This window comes from Humulus lupulus, chromosome 4, assembly GCF_963169125.1.
Source record: "Humulus lupulus chromosome 4, drHumLupu1.1, whole genome shotgun sequence".
In the NCBI taxonomy this organism is placed as follows: domain Eukaryota; kingdom Viridiplantae; phylum Streptophyta; class Magnoliopsida; order Rosales; family Cannabaceae; genus Humulus; species Humulus lupulus.
In genome coordinates, this window is record NC_084796.1 from 216,640,470 (window position 1) to 216,655,226 (window position 14,757).

At 45.4% G+C, this 14,757-nt stretch overlaps 1 non-coding gene across 1 annotated transcript; it reads right to left on the reverse strand.

Annotated features, from left to right (window-relative positions):
• Positions 1-1,480: 1,480 nt before the first annotated feature.
• LOC133833427 (small nucleolar RNA R71) lies at positions 1,481-1,586 on the reverse strand. Its single transcript, XR_009892807.1, has one exon. It is a non-coding gene; the product is annotated as a small nucleolar RNA R71 (small nucleolar RNA).
• Between the last annotated feature and the right edge of the window lie 13,171 nt (positions 1,587-14,757).

Here is a 14,757-nt window from a genome sequence, read left to right on the forward strand (position 1 = left end):
TTTTCAACAATTCTTTTTCTTTTACTTTAGAATTTTATGTTACTTTCCATTGATATTCATGTTTAGAATGATGTTTATGAACTAAATTTCTTTTTATGTTTTCTAATTGACTCTCTTGAAACTCTTTTACGATTTAATGCATTTATTTATTTGTTCTTCATCTGAAATCTATTCAGTTCGTGCTTATTGTGTATGTGATTGACTATGCACCTTTTACATACGATTTATGAATTTGAATAAAAATCTGAAAACTAAGATTTAAATATGCTCAAATTGAATAGACATAGATTTCAATTTAGAACGAGAGTATCAAATTGGTTTATGTGATTTAGGGCTGTATTCATTTCTTCCTATTATTTGAATTGACTTTAGAAATATAGGGAATTCACATTAGGTTGAATTTTTTATTTCATAACTCGAGTAGTTAACACTTTTGAATGCCTATCATTTCAGTGAGAAGAGTTTCAGTAGTAATTGAATTAAAGAATAATAGAGTCGATAGTAGAGAATATTATGATTCCTAATTGTTTCATAGTGAATTTACTCCTTGTGTTCTTGTTGTTATTTGATTTCTACAATTTTCATTTATTTCTGTTTGCTTGTTTTCAAATTTCACAAATCCAGTTTTCATTAGCCAAATAGAAGCTAGAAATTAATTATTTGGTAATTGATTAATCAGTCTTCGTGGGACAATACTCGTTCTTATCGAGATTTACTACATATTGTGATTACGTATACTTGCGTAGCTATAAAATTTGCAACAAGTTTTTGGCGTCGTTTCCGGGTATTGAAAAATTATCAATAGTAAAATAGTTAATTTTATTTATGATTTGGTTGTCTTTAAAGAGTTTTTCTACCATGGTTTGCTTTCATTTGTTTACTTCTAATTCAGGTAATTTTATTATATTCATAGAAGGAGGGGAGCAAATAATATTGTTCCTATTAATCCTAAGATTGAGAAGGCTTGCAGGAAGAATCATAGAAGCAAGAGGGTTGAAAAATCTGTTGTTGTCATGGATGAGAACATAAATAATGATGATGTGGGGAACAATGGTATTGAAAGAGTGTACCTAGCCACGCCAGCCCAAGTGAAACCTCAGAATTCTGTCATTCGAAGTTTGAGGTATTATGTACTCTCTACTATTACAGGGGTAGAGACATGTATCAGACCACCGACTGTTAGTGCTAATAATTTTGAGATTAAGCTGGTGATCCTCCAAATGGTTCAGGGTACAGTACAGTTTGGCGGTCTACCCTCTGAAGATCCACACATGCACATGGCTAATATCTTGGAGCTATGTGCCACTTTCAAGTATAATGGAGTGAGCGACGATGCAATAAGGTTGAGGCTACTCCCATTTTTCATTGCGGGAAAGAGCTAAGAGTTGGTTGAACTCCCTTCAATCCAATTCTATAAATACATGAGGAGGATTTGGCTCAAAAATTCCTTGCCAAGTTCAATCCTCCGTCAAAAGTTGCTAAATTGAGAGGGAGATTAATAATTTATATCAGCTGGATGGTGAATCTTTGTATGAGTCTTGGGAAAGGTTCAAGGAGTTGCTGAAAAAATGTCCCCATCACGACATTGAAAAGTGGATGTTGGTCCATAACTTTTACGACGGATTGTGCGGTACTACTAGCACTATAATTGATGCCGCAGCTGGAGGGGCATTTATGAGTAAAAGTGCCAATGAGGCATATGAGTTGTTGGAAGATATGGCTACAAACAATCATGAATGGTTAGATGAGCGTACATCTAGTAGCATAAAGGTAGCAGGGGTTCATGAATGAGATGAAATCACTGCCTTGACTGCTCAGGTTGTTTTCTTTCGCAAAACAATTACAACAAAATAATGTGTCTGCTAATTCCATTCAAATGCCAGAAGGTTTTGGAATTTGTGGGGGTCCACACTCTTTCGATCAATGTCCTTCAGGTGACCCTAATAATAATAATATTCCCATGGACCAAGCTCAGGTTCAAGCAATGGGAAATTTTCAGAGGCCTTTCAACAATCCATTCTCCAACACTTACAATCCTGAGTGGAGAAATCACCCAAATCTCTCATGGAGAAACAATCAAGGCCAACAATCACAGTTTCAAGGCCAATACCAGCAGAATATGTCACAATAACCTATGAATCAAACTTCATCTTCAAAGCAGCCCAGGCAAAAGGATTAACCAGAAAAGGCCAATGAATTGTAAGCAGCTTTGTTGACCCTCACTAATACTCAGATTCAATTCATGACTGAGACCAGGTCCTCCATTCAAAACCTTGAGACACAAGTGGGTCAGTTGGCTAGCATGTTGAATAACAGATCGTAGGGGAATTTTCCTAGCAATTCAGTGGTGAATCCCAAGGAACAATGTCAGGCAATCACTTTGAGAAGTGGTAAGAAAATTGAACAATTTGTGCATTAGTCATCTGTAAAGAAGATTGAAAAGCTAGGCGAGACACCTGGTTCTGAGACTAAGAAGGTTACTTAAGACCATTGTTCTACAGAGAAAACAACACTAGTCATTATTGTTGCTCCCCCAGTTAAGATCCCATACCCTCAACGGTTTAGGAAAACTTCTCTTGATAAACATTTTTCCAAGTTTTTAGAGGTGTTCAAGAAGTTACACATCAACATTCCCTTTGGTGAGGCCTTAGAGAAAATGCCCAGTTATGTAAAGTTCATGAAAGAAATTTTGTCTAAAAAGGATAAGATGGAAGACTACTAAAATGTGGCATTGACTGAAGAATGCAGCACTATTTTACAAAGGAAGCTTCCCCAGAAGTTGAGGGATCCTAGAAGTTTCACAATCCCATGTACAATTGGTAACTTTGAGTGTAAATACGCACTATGTGATTTGGGAGTCAGTATCAATATCATGCCTCTATCAACATTCAAAATACTTTGTTTAGGTGAGGCAAAGGCAACCACTGTTACACTACATTTGGCCGATCGATCGGCGGCCTATCCAAGGGGGATAATTGAAGATGTCGTAGTGATGGTCGATAAATTTATTTTTCCAGCAGACTTTATTGTGTTTGACATGGAGGAAGATGCAAATGTCCCAATTATTCTTGTGCGACCTTTTCTAGCAACAGGACAAGCTCTCATTGATGTTCAAAAGGGAGAGCTTAAACTCAGATTTCAGGGGAATGAGGTGGTATTCAATGTCTTCAAGGCAATGACATATCCAATGGCTAGTGACAGTTACTACAATGTGGATGTGATAGATAAAGTAGTCTCAGGAAGAACGGTGAGTAGTAATACTTTAGTGATACAGGTCGTGAGGAAGATGATGATTATGTCGAGATGAAAGAATATGTAAAGTGGATTACCTCTTACAAACCGTACAAGAATAAATTTGAAGAGTTGACAGAGGGACCCAAACGACCATTAACATCTATTCAGCAGCCACTGCAATTGGAATTAAAGTCTCTTCCAAATCATTTGTGTTATGCATACTTGGGTGAGAAGGAGACTTTACCAGGAATTGTTTCAGCTGACCTCTCAAAAATTGAATTGGAGAAATTGTTGAGGGTTTTATGGGTTCATAAATTGGCCATTGGGTGAACATTTGTGGATATTAGAGGAATAAGTCCTTCAATAGTAATGCATAGAATCTTATTGGAGGAAGATAGCAAGCCGTCTATAGAGGCTTAGAGAAGACATAATCCAGCTATGAAGGTGGTTGTACTTGAGCAGATCCTTAAATTGTTGGACGCCGGAGTGATCTACTCAATTTTCTGATAGTGCTTTGGGTGAGTCCAGTGTAGGTGGTTCCAAAGAAGGGTAGAATAAAAGTAGTAAAGAACGAAAATAATGAGCTAATCCTAACTCGAACAGTGATCGGATGGCGCATGTGCATTGAATATTCCAAGTTAAATAAGGTGACACGAAAAGATCACTTCCCACTTCCCTTTGTTGATCAGATGTTGGATAGGTTGGCTGGTAATGAGTTGTGGATGCCGAAAATCCACCAAATAAGAAAAACACACAAAAGAAGTTTCTAGTCCCTTAAAGAAGTAAATAGCTAAGGGGCACCAAGGGCGCCAAGTACGCAATGAAGGCAGAAGGTAATTATAGGCCATCGAAGTGTTAGACACTCGCAGAGCCCTAGGCCTCATGAGGTCATTCCAGGCCTCCAAGCTGCATCACCTTGTTAGACGTGTTTGTCAAGCACACATGGCCCTTATCCGTGCCCCTCGAAGTTAAGGCCCCAGCCTCGCGAACACCACTCCAGCATCACCCCGCGCATGCCAACACCTCATGCGCCTAGCCTTGCCCCGAGGTGTCCCACACAAAGGACCTCACGCCAAGAAGACGTTTCGCACCTAGGATGTATCCCATGTCTCATCAAGGCATGCGCCTCGCGCCCCGCGCGCACCAGGGGCCTCGCGCCCGCGCGCATCAGGGGCCTCGCGCCCCACGCGCACCAGGGGCCTCGCGCCCCGCGCGCCCATGCGCCTCGCGCCCCGCGCGCACCAAGGGCCTCGCGCTCGCGCGCCCATGCGCCTCGCGCCCCGCGCACACCAGGGGTCTCGCGCCCGCGCATGCGCCTCGCGCTCCGCGCGCACCAGGGGCCTCGCGCCCCGCGCGCCCATGCGCCTCGCGCCCCACGCGCACCAGGGGCCTCGCGCCCCGCGCGCCCATGCGCCTCGCGCGCCCATGCGCCTCGCGCGCCCATGCGCCTCGTGCCCGCGCGCATCAGGGGCCTCGCGCCCCGCGCGTACCAGGGGCCTCGCGCCCCGCGCGTACCAGGGGCCTCGCGCCCATGCGCCTCGCGCCCCGCGCGCACCAGGGGTCTCGCGCCCGCGCATGCGCCCCGCGCGCACCAGGGGCCTCGCACCCCGCGCCCATGCGCCTCGCGCCCCGCGCGCACCAGGGGCCTCGCGCCCCGCGCGCACCAGGGGCCTCGCGCCCCGCGCGCACCAGGGGCCTCGCGCCCCGCGCGCACCAGGGGCTCGCAATGAGGTATGGCCTTGCCCATGGCCTCTCCCATGGCCTCGACCATGGCCTCGTCCATGGCTTCGCCCATGGCCTCGCCCATGGCCTAGCCCATGGCCTCTCCCATGGCCTCGCCCATGGCCTCGCCCATGGCCTCTCCCATGGCCTCCACCATGGCCTCGTCCATGGCTTCGCCCATGGCCTCGCCCATGGCCTCGCCCATGGCCTCGCCCATGGCCTAGCCCATGGCCTCTCCCATGGCCTCGCCCATGGCCTCTCCCATGGCCTCTCCCATGGCCTCTCCCATGGCCTCACCCATGGCCTCGCCCATGGCCTCGCCCATGGCCTTGGAGGTGAGAATACTCACAAAGGGCAAGGTACATGCATGAATATGGAATTTGCCTACAAACCTAAAGAAGTCAGAGTACGGATATAGTACCCTTACCAGACAAGTAGTGGGAATGCCAGGAGTGGTTATGCAAGAATAGGAGTTATGGTCCGTACGTCTACGGCCATGGGTCAGAGCCGACACCACTACCTCCTGCGCCACTACGCCTGCCACCATGCATTAGACATGGGTACCGACAAGTAGTGGAGACATCCTCCTGACACCTGCTTCTGTACGGGGTGTACGACCGCAACCTCTGAAGCCACTCCCCTGACACAGTACGTATGTACCACTTGGTCCCCTGGACCACTATGTATCTAAGGCCATTAGAGCCTACTATAAAAGGAACCCTAAGACCACCTGAAAAGGGGTTGGAAAATTCATTGTAAGGAGAGGCTATTGAGAAATATACCAGGATTTGCTCCATCATTTATCTGTGTCTACTTTTTCTTAAAGTGTATTCTTAGTTCTTACAAAAACCTCACTCGACTTACCTTTGAGTTTTCCGATCTAATTTCGTTGACGAGATTTCACCGTCAACAGTTTGGCGCCGTCTGTGGGAAGAACAAGCATCAAGCCAGTGTTCTTCCTTCATTTCCAACAAAGAAAGATGCTAAGACGTTCAAAACGCCTACGGCAAATACAAAAGGTGGAGGTTCACCGAGACGAAGTAGAGTGGAGGCCTTCCAAGAAAGACCCCCCTCTGCCCGAGCATGGAGATGGACCAGAAGAACCTCTTCCCCCGGAGGAGGAGAGGGAAGCATCGTCCTCGGCTACCCAGCCCGACGGAGGTCATTCAGAGCCGCTAGTGTATCCACTTAACCGGCCCCGGTTGACCCCACGCTCAGGCCACCGGGACCCCAGTCCCTCGACGCACTGGCCAGGCAAGGGTCCCGGGGTACGCTCGGTAAGTTCCAGCTCAAGGACGCGCTTCTACAAGGATGAGATTCACGAGTTGCATAAAAAGACTAGGAGGCTGGAAACCATGATGGAGAACATGCAGAAGGTTTTAAACAACCTACGGCAAGGGAAGTCAAGCATGCCCCTCCCAAAGCATAAAGGGAAGGAGCATGAAAAAGGGGAAAACACTGTCCCCATAGACGGTGGGGGAACCCAACTTTCCGCCAGTGAAACCCCCCAGGCAAAGTACCATGGGGGACATAGGCCAACGAAGTGTCCCCAGGAGCATAGGCAGAGAGAAGATGAGGGTCATAAGAAAGATGCGGAAGTCCCCCCAAAAGGGTCACCCCCTGGCCTAAGAAAAGGGCTCCATGAGGAGAGGTCAGAAGTGAGAGACGCACCCCCCGCGGTTCCACCGAGGGACACAACCAAGGCGAGGGATCAGCCCGAGAACCCGCAAAATTCCTTATACGAAAAGAGGAGGGGACTAGACACCAAAATGCGATGCCCTCAAGGCAAGATCACCACTGTACTTGGGGGGCACATGGATGGTGGAGAATTCGACCGTGATTCACCCTTCACAAGGGAGATTCAGGCTGAACAAATGCCCACTGGCTTCAGAGAGCCTCGTATGACTCCGTATGAGGGTACTACAGACCCAAAATATCACTTAGACTCCTTCAATAACTTGATGAGGTTAAGGGGGGTCAACAGCAGAGCAAAATGTCATTGCTTCGTCGTTACTCTTAAAGGAGTGGCGTACAAATGGTTCAGGAGGTTAAGGCCAGGAACAATCAAGTCATGGCAACAATTCTCTGATGAATTTCTTCAGCAACACCATGCAGCGTGTGACTACGTCATGCCAACTACCAGCCTCGCTAACATCAAACAAGGCGAGAATGAAAGTTTGAAGGACTACATCCATAGATTCGGTATAGAAGCAACAAAGGTGGGATGTTTAACCAAAGCAGAGCTCAAGATGGCTATTACAGCCGGAGTTCGTCCAGGAAGCAAGTTATGGAGTAACATGCTCAAAAGAGAAGTTTCGGATTTGGACGACTTCTTCGAGAGAGCACAGAAGTACATACGTGTGGAAGAGGGCCATAAGAACTTCCATGTCGAAGAGAGCGAACCTTCCTCCAGTGGCCATACTACCAGTATGTCTGGGGATTCCATATAGAAGGGGGGCATCGTGCTAGAGGGGTCCCTGACCAAATTAGAGATCGAACGAAGACCATCTAGCCATGAAAGTCTCCACCAAAAGGGGTCTACAAAGTAGACACCCACCAAAAGGGGTCTACAACGTAGACACCTCCCAAAAAGGGTCTCCAAAGTAGACGCCTCCAAAAAGGGTCTCCCAAGTAGACGCTATCCAAAAGGGTCTCAAAGTAGACGCTTCCGAAAAGGGTCTCAAAGAAGACGCTTGCAAAAAGGGTCTCAAAGAAGACGCTTGCAAAAATAGTACTATGCCTAATGACGAGAAGGACGCTTCTCGCAAGATATAATAAGCGCGCGCGAAGATATATAAAAGGATAACTAGAACCCAAGGGGTCAATATATCCTTACAGGTGCAACTAAGACGCATCACAGAGAGGCCTACCGAACCCCCTTTTCGCGTGGGTTCCAAAGGACCTCGAACATGATAAATATATAAAAAAAAAAAGAAGAAGAATAAGAGAATAATAAAAAAGAACGGAAGAGTCTACAAGAACGCCTAAAGGCCTCCCTATAGACTAGGGGGGTAAGTGTGGATGCCGAAAATCCACCAAATAAGAAAAACACACAAAAGAAGTTTCTAGTCCCTTAAAGAAGTAAATAGCTAAGGGGCACCAAGGGCGCCAAGTACGCAATGAAGGCAGAAGGTAATTATAGGCCATCGAAGTGTTAGACACTCGCAGAGCCCTAGGCCACATGAGGTCATTCCAGGCCTCCAAGCTGCATCACCTTGTTAGACGTGTTTGTCAAGCACACATGGCCCTTATCCGTGCCCCTCGAAGTTAAGGCCCCAGCCTCGCGAACACCACTCCAGCATCACCCCGCGCATGCCAACACCTCATGCGCCTAGCCTTGCCCCGAGGTGTCCCACACAAAGGACCTCACGCCAAGAAGACGTTTCGCACCTAGGATGTATCCCATGTCTCATCAAGGCATGCGCCTCGCGCCCCGCGCGCACCAGGGGCCTCGCGCCCATGCGCCTCGCGCCCCGCGCGCACCAGGGGCCTCGCGCCCGCGCGCATCAGGGGCCTCGCGCCCCACGCGCACCAGGGGCCTCGCGCCCCGCGCGCCCATGCGCCTCGCGCCCCGCGTGCACCAAGGGCCTCGCGCTCGCGCGCCCATGCGCCTCGCGCCCCGCGCGCACCAGGGGTCTCGCGCCCGCGCATGCGCCTCGCGCTCCGCGCGCACCAGGGGCCTCGCGCCCCGCGCGCCCATGCGCCTCGCGCCCCACGCGCACCAGGGGCCTCGCGCCCCGCGCGCCCATGCGCCTCGCGCGCCCATGCGCCTCGCGCCCGCGCGCATCAGGGGCCTCGCGCCCCGCGCGTACCAGGGGCCTCGCGCCCCGCGCGTACCAGGGGCCTCGCGCCCATGCGCCTCGCGCCCCGCGCGCACCAGGGGTCTCGCGCCCGCGCATGCGCCCCGCGCGCACCAGGGGCCTCGCGCCCCGCGCCCATGCGCCTCGCGCCCCGCGCGCACCAGGGGCCTCGCGCCCCGCGCGCACCAGGGGCCTCGCGCCCCGCGCGCACCAGGGGCTCGCAATGAGGTATGGCCTTGCCCATGGCCTCTCCCATGGCCTCGACCATGGCCTCGTCCATGGCCTAGCCCATGGCCTCTCCCATGGCCTCGCCCATGGCCTCGCCCATGGCCTCTCCCATGGCCTCGACCATGGCCTCGTCCATGGCTTCCCCCATGGCCTCGCCCATGGCCTCGCCCATGGCCTCGCCCATGGCCTAGCCCATGGCCTCTCCCATGGCCTCGCCCATGGCCTCTCCCATGGCCTCGCCCATGGCCTCTCCCATGGCCTCTCCCATGGCCTCTCCCATGGCCTCACCCATGGCCTCGCCCATGGCCTCGCCCATGGCCTTGGAGGTGAGAATACTCACCAAGGGCAAGGTACATGCATGAATATGGAATTTGCCTACAAACCTAAAGAAGTCAGAGTACGGATATAGTACCCTTACCAGACAAGTAGTGGGAATGCCAGGAGTGGTTATGCAAGAATAGGAGTTATGGTCCGTACGTCTACGGCCATGGGTCAGAGCCGACACCACTACCTCCTGCGCCACTACGCCTGCCACCACGCATTAGACATGGGTACCGACAAGTAGTGGAGACATCCTCCTGACACCTGCTTCTGTACGGGGTGTACGACCGCAACCTCTGAAGCCACTCCCCTGACACAGTACGTATGTACCACTTGGTCCCCTGGACCACTATGTATCTAAGGCCATTAGAGCCTACTATAAAAGGAACCCTAAGACCACCTGAAAAGGGGTTGGAAAATTCATTGTAAGGAGAGGCTATTGAGAAATATACCAGGATTTGCTCCATCATTTATCTGTGTCTACTTTTTCTTAAAGTGTATTCTTAGTTCTTACAAAAACCTCACTCGACTTACCTTTGAGTTTTCCGATCTAATTTCGTTGACGAGATTTCACCGTCAACATGAGTATTATTGCTTCTTAGATGGTTACTCAGGGTATCATCAAATTTCCATCGCAGCAGAGGACCAAGAGAAAATGTCATACACATGTCCCTATAGCACATTTACTTTTAGGAGAATGCCATTAAGACTATGTAATGCACCAACAACATTCCAACGGTGCATGATGGCTATCTTTTTAGATATGGTGGGAAGGAGCATTATGATTTTCATGGATGATTTTTCTATTTTTGACTTTTCGTTTAATATTTGTTTGGGTAACTTGGAGAATGTATTGAATCGATGTGAAAAAGCAAATCTTGTGTTAAATTGGGAAAAATGCCATTTTATGGTAAAAGAAGGCATAATACTTGGGCACAGAATTTCTAGTAAAGGTATTGAGGTGGATCGAGCAATAATCTCAACAATAGAAAATCTTCCACCACTCGTGTCAATTAAGGGAGTTCGAAGTATTCTAGGACATGCTGGGTTTTATCGATGATTTATTAAGGAATTTTTGAAAATTTCGAAGCCTTTTTCTACTTTGTTGATGAACGGTGTTGCCATTGATTTCAATGAAGAATGCCTAAATGCTTTTAAGGTACTTAAGTAGAAGCTAATCTCGGTGCCAATAGTTGTTGCTCCAAACTGGGATCTTCCATTTGAACTGATGTGCGATGCAAGTGATTACGTAGCAGGAGAAATTTTGGGCCAACATATTGATAAGGTATTTCGGTCTATTTATTATGCTAGTAGGACGTTGAATGAAGCACCACAACAGAGAAAAAGCTTTTAGCTATTGTTTATGCTTTTGATAAATTTAGACCGTACCTTACTGGTAACAAAGTAATAGTGTACACTTACCATTCTGTCATTAAGTATTTGATGACCAAGAAAGATTCCAAGCCCCACCTCATTAGACGGGTCTTATTATTGCAAGAGTTTGACATGGGGATCTGAGATAAAAAGGGCACAGAAAATTTTGTAGCAAACCATTTGTCAATACTTGAGGAGGAAGAGAGCCAGAATGACAAGGAAGTGCAAATAAATGATTACTTCCCTGATGAACAATTATTCAGGGTATGTGATAGTTCTATAGTGCCTTGGTATGCCGACTATGTTAATTTCTTGGTAGCAAAGGTTGTGCCTCCTGAAATGTCACGGCAACAAATGAAGAAATTCTATTATGAGGTGAACCACTACTATTGGGAGAAACCTATTCTTTATAGGCATTGTGTTGATCAAGTCATTCGTCGTTGTGTTCCTGAGGACGAAATGCACTCAATTCTCACCCATTGTCATACTCTGCGTAATGATCCAACTATTTCTAAGACCTTGGACCATTAAAACTACTAGATATAGCTACTATTTTAGATAAAACATACATATGAAATAATCATAACTTTATTAAAACCCCAAAATGATATTGTACATATTACAAAATAAAATATAAGATACGGTATGGGTACCCTTTGTTTGATAAAACATAAAACATAAACTTTAAATACTAGTTGCAGAATTACATCAAAAACATAATTTAAAAGACTAAAAATTAATAACGTCGTCCTCGATCGACACGCAGTCCATTCATTCCATTCATCCTCAACACACAAGCCAAGATACCAAGAATCCTTCGGCCTCCATATCTATTTTCCTACATCACACAAAAAATAAAGGAGTGAGCCTAATGCCCAGCAAGGAAAATCTATTAAAACATACATCATAATTCATAAGCATAAGACTATATCATATACTATAAAAACATATGACTCTCAATAAACATATTTTTTATAGGAGTACAATGGCCATCATACTTCTTGGGGCTTATTAACTAAGCATGTCAAATGCCCATAAATTTGTGGGGCTTGCTAGCTAAGCAAGTCATATGCCCATAAATTCTTGGGGCTTGCTAGCTAAACAAGTCATATGCCCAAGGACTATAAAACATACTATACATAAACATATCATAACATAAACATAACATATAAGCACATAAAATCTATCCTATTTTCCTTACCAAAAGCCGAGATATTTGGGAACAAGAACGGAATTTAGAAACTCCTATAAACCAACAATAAAATGGTGAGAATCTATAAAGAGTAAAGATGAAATGAGAACTAAACCATCAAAAAGAAACTTACCAAGAAGGACCTTAAGTTTCAAGAACTTAAATACATAATCAAGAATCAATAACAAGAGTTAGGATCTGAATAAAAGAAACAAAAGAAAACTAAAGAATCATAAGCAACTAGTCTTAAGGAATAGGAATACCTTGAATGACCTTATGGATTGGTCTAAACCTTAATATCAAAATCACACTATTTCTCACTTCCCAAGTGTTTATAAAAGCTTATAATGATAAAGCCTTAACCCAAAACCCAAGTGTATCTCTCTATAGTAACACTAGCAACTTGGAAGCTCTGATCAAATGCTTGAAGAATGAGGAAAATGGCTAAGCACTAGGTCCTATTTATAGAGTTCAAGGAGTGAAAATAACCCCTTTTAATTTGAATAAATAAATTATTATAAAATGAAAAAGATTTGAATTTTCGTTCAACTAACGCCCAGAACTCGGTCAAAATCATTCAAAGGCAGTTCTAAGTGGTTAAAGCTATTTTTAAAATTAAAAAATCAATCTTTCAAAAATATACTCATGGAGCCGATATATCGCCCACCTTAGGCGATATATCACCTCCCCTTGTATTCACGAGGCTTGTTCGATCGTTTGTGCACAATCGACGTATTTTTCGTATCTTCCGTAGGCGATATATCGGTCCATATGCTGCGATATATCAACATATGTTAATATATTAACCACGTAATTGCACTTTTTCAGCATAATTTGAATTGGATAAACAGCTTTGACTGAGTCATAATACGATCCTAATAGCTAATGGAAGGTTCTAGAGCTTCTAGATCTTTCTTTTATTAAAACTATTCATCAAATTAGTTAATTCCTTAATAAACATGATTATGAAAAGTGTCATGCTCTTAATGGTTCTATCTAAACCTTAGGTTATAATAAATATATTTCTATGACGAGCAATATTAATCAAACCTTATGTTATAATTAATATTCTTAAACTATAGGTTAAACTTATAAAATCCATAATTGTTGCTATGAGTGTCCAACTAAATCCCGGTTTGAACCAAAATCCACAGTAACTAACATACTACAAACAAATACTAACTACTACTATTATCTAACCAGCTAAGTAAATATTCTGGGACACTACAATTCTCCCCTACTTAAAAGAATTTTGTCCCTAAAATTTACATACCAAACGATTCCGAATATCGTGCTATCATGTCCCCTCCAACTTCCATGTTGGCTCCCGTTCAAATTTATTACTCCATAGGATGTGAGATAGGTCTGACACATATCTATGTAGCATTGAGATGTGGAACACATTGTGTCTATCTGCGAGAGCTGGCGGTAGGGCTAATCTATATGCAATTACTCACTTTGTCCAATATCTCAAAAGGACCTATAAACTGGGGACTAAGCTTGCCCTTCTTCCCAAACCGCTTCACACCTTTCATAGGAGATATTTTTAAGAAGACTTGATCTCGGACTTTGAATTCCACATCACGCTGCTTGGCATCCGCATAACTTTTCTGACGGCTTTGAGCAGCGAGCATATGCTTTCTAATCAGCGCTACTGCATCCTGAACTTCTCTAACATCTTCGGGACCAAGAATTTGCCTTTCTCCTACCTCATCCCAATGTAGTAGCGATCGACAGCTTCTTCCATAAAGAAGCTCATAGGGTGCCATCCTGATCGTTGACTAATAGCTATTGTTGTCGGAGAATCAATCAGCGGCAAATACTTACTCCATGATCCTCCGAAATCAAGTACATAAGCACGCAACATATCCTCTAAAATATGTATGGTACGCTCGAACTGACCATCGATTTGAGGATGAAATGCCATACTAAGACTTAACTTGGTACCCATGGCTTGCTGTAAACTTCCCCAAAATCTCGATGTAAACACCGATCCTCTATCGGATAATATTGTCTTAGGAATTCCATGCAGTTTTACTATTTCTTGAACATAAATGTCTGCGTACTGATTTGTTGTGTACATAGTATTGACAAGCAGGAAATGGGCTTACTTGGTTAGTCTATCTATTACTACCCAAGCCGAGTCATGCTACTTATTTGTTCGTGGAAGTCCTATCACGAAATCCATGGCTATGTCGTCCCATTTCCATTCTGGAATACTAAGTGGTTGAAATAAGCCTGAAGGCTGCTAATGTTCTGCTTTCACTTGTTGGCATACTAAGCATTTAGACACATTCTCTACTATATCTTTCCTCATTCTTGGCCACCAATACAGTGCTTTAAGATCGTGAGACATCTTGGTCGACCCAGAGTGAACTGAGTATGGGGTATTGTGTGCTTCTTCTAAAATCTTCATCTTAATCCCATGATCATTCAGCATACATACCCGATCCTTGTACCTCAAAAACCCCTATCCTGAGATCAAGAAATCTGTGGCCTTGCCTTCTTTAACTGCATCCATATGGGCTACTAATGTGTCATCATGCCCTTTCCCAATCCGTATATATTCTAACAGACTTGAGTGAATGGACAAGTTAGCCAGTTTACTAATGACTACTTCTATTCCGGCATTGATCAGCTCCTGCTGTAGCGGCTTTTCTATTCCAGCTAACACTGCTAGACTTCCATAACTCTTCCTACTTAGCGCATCAGCAACTACGTTTTCCTTTCCCGAGTGGTATAGGATTTCACAGTCATAATCCTTCACTAGTTCTAACCACCTGTGCTGCCTCATGTTGAGCTCCTTTTGTCTGAAGAAATACTTTAAGCTTTTGTGGTGCGTATACATCTCACACCGTTCTCCATAAAGATAATGGCGCCAAATTT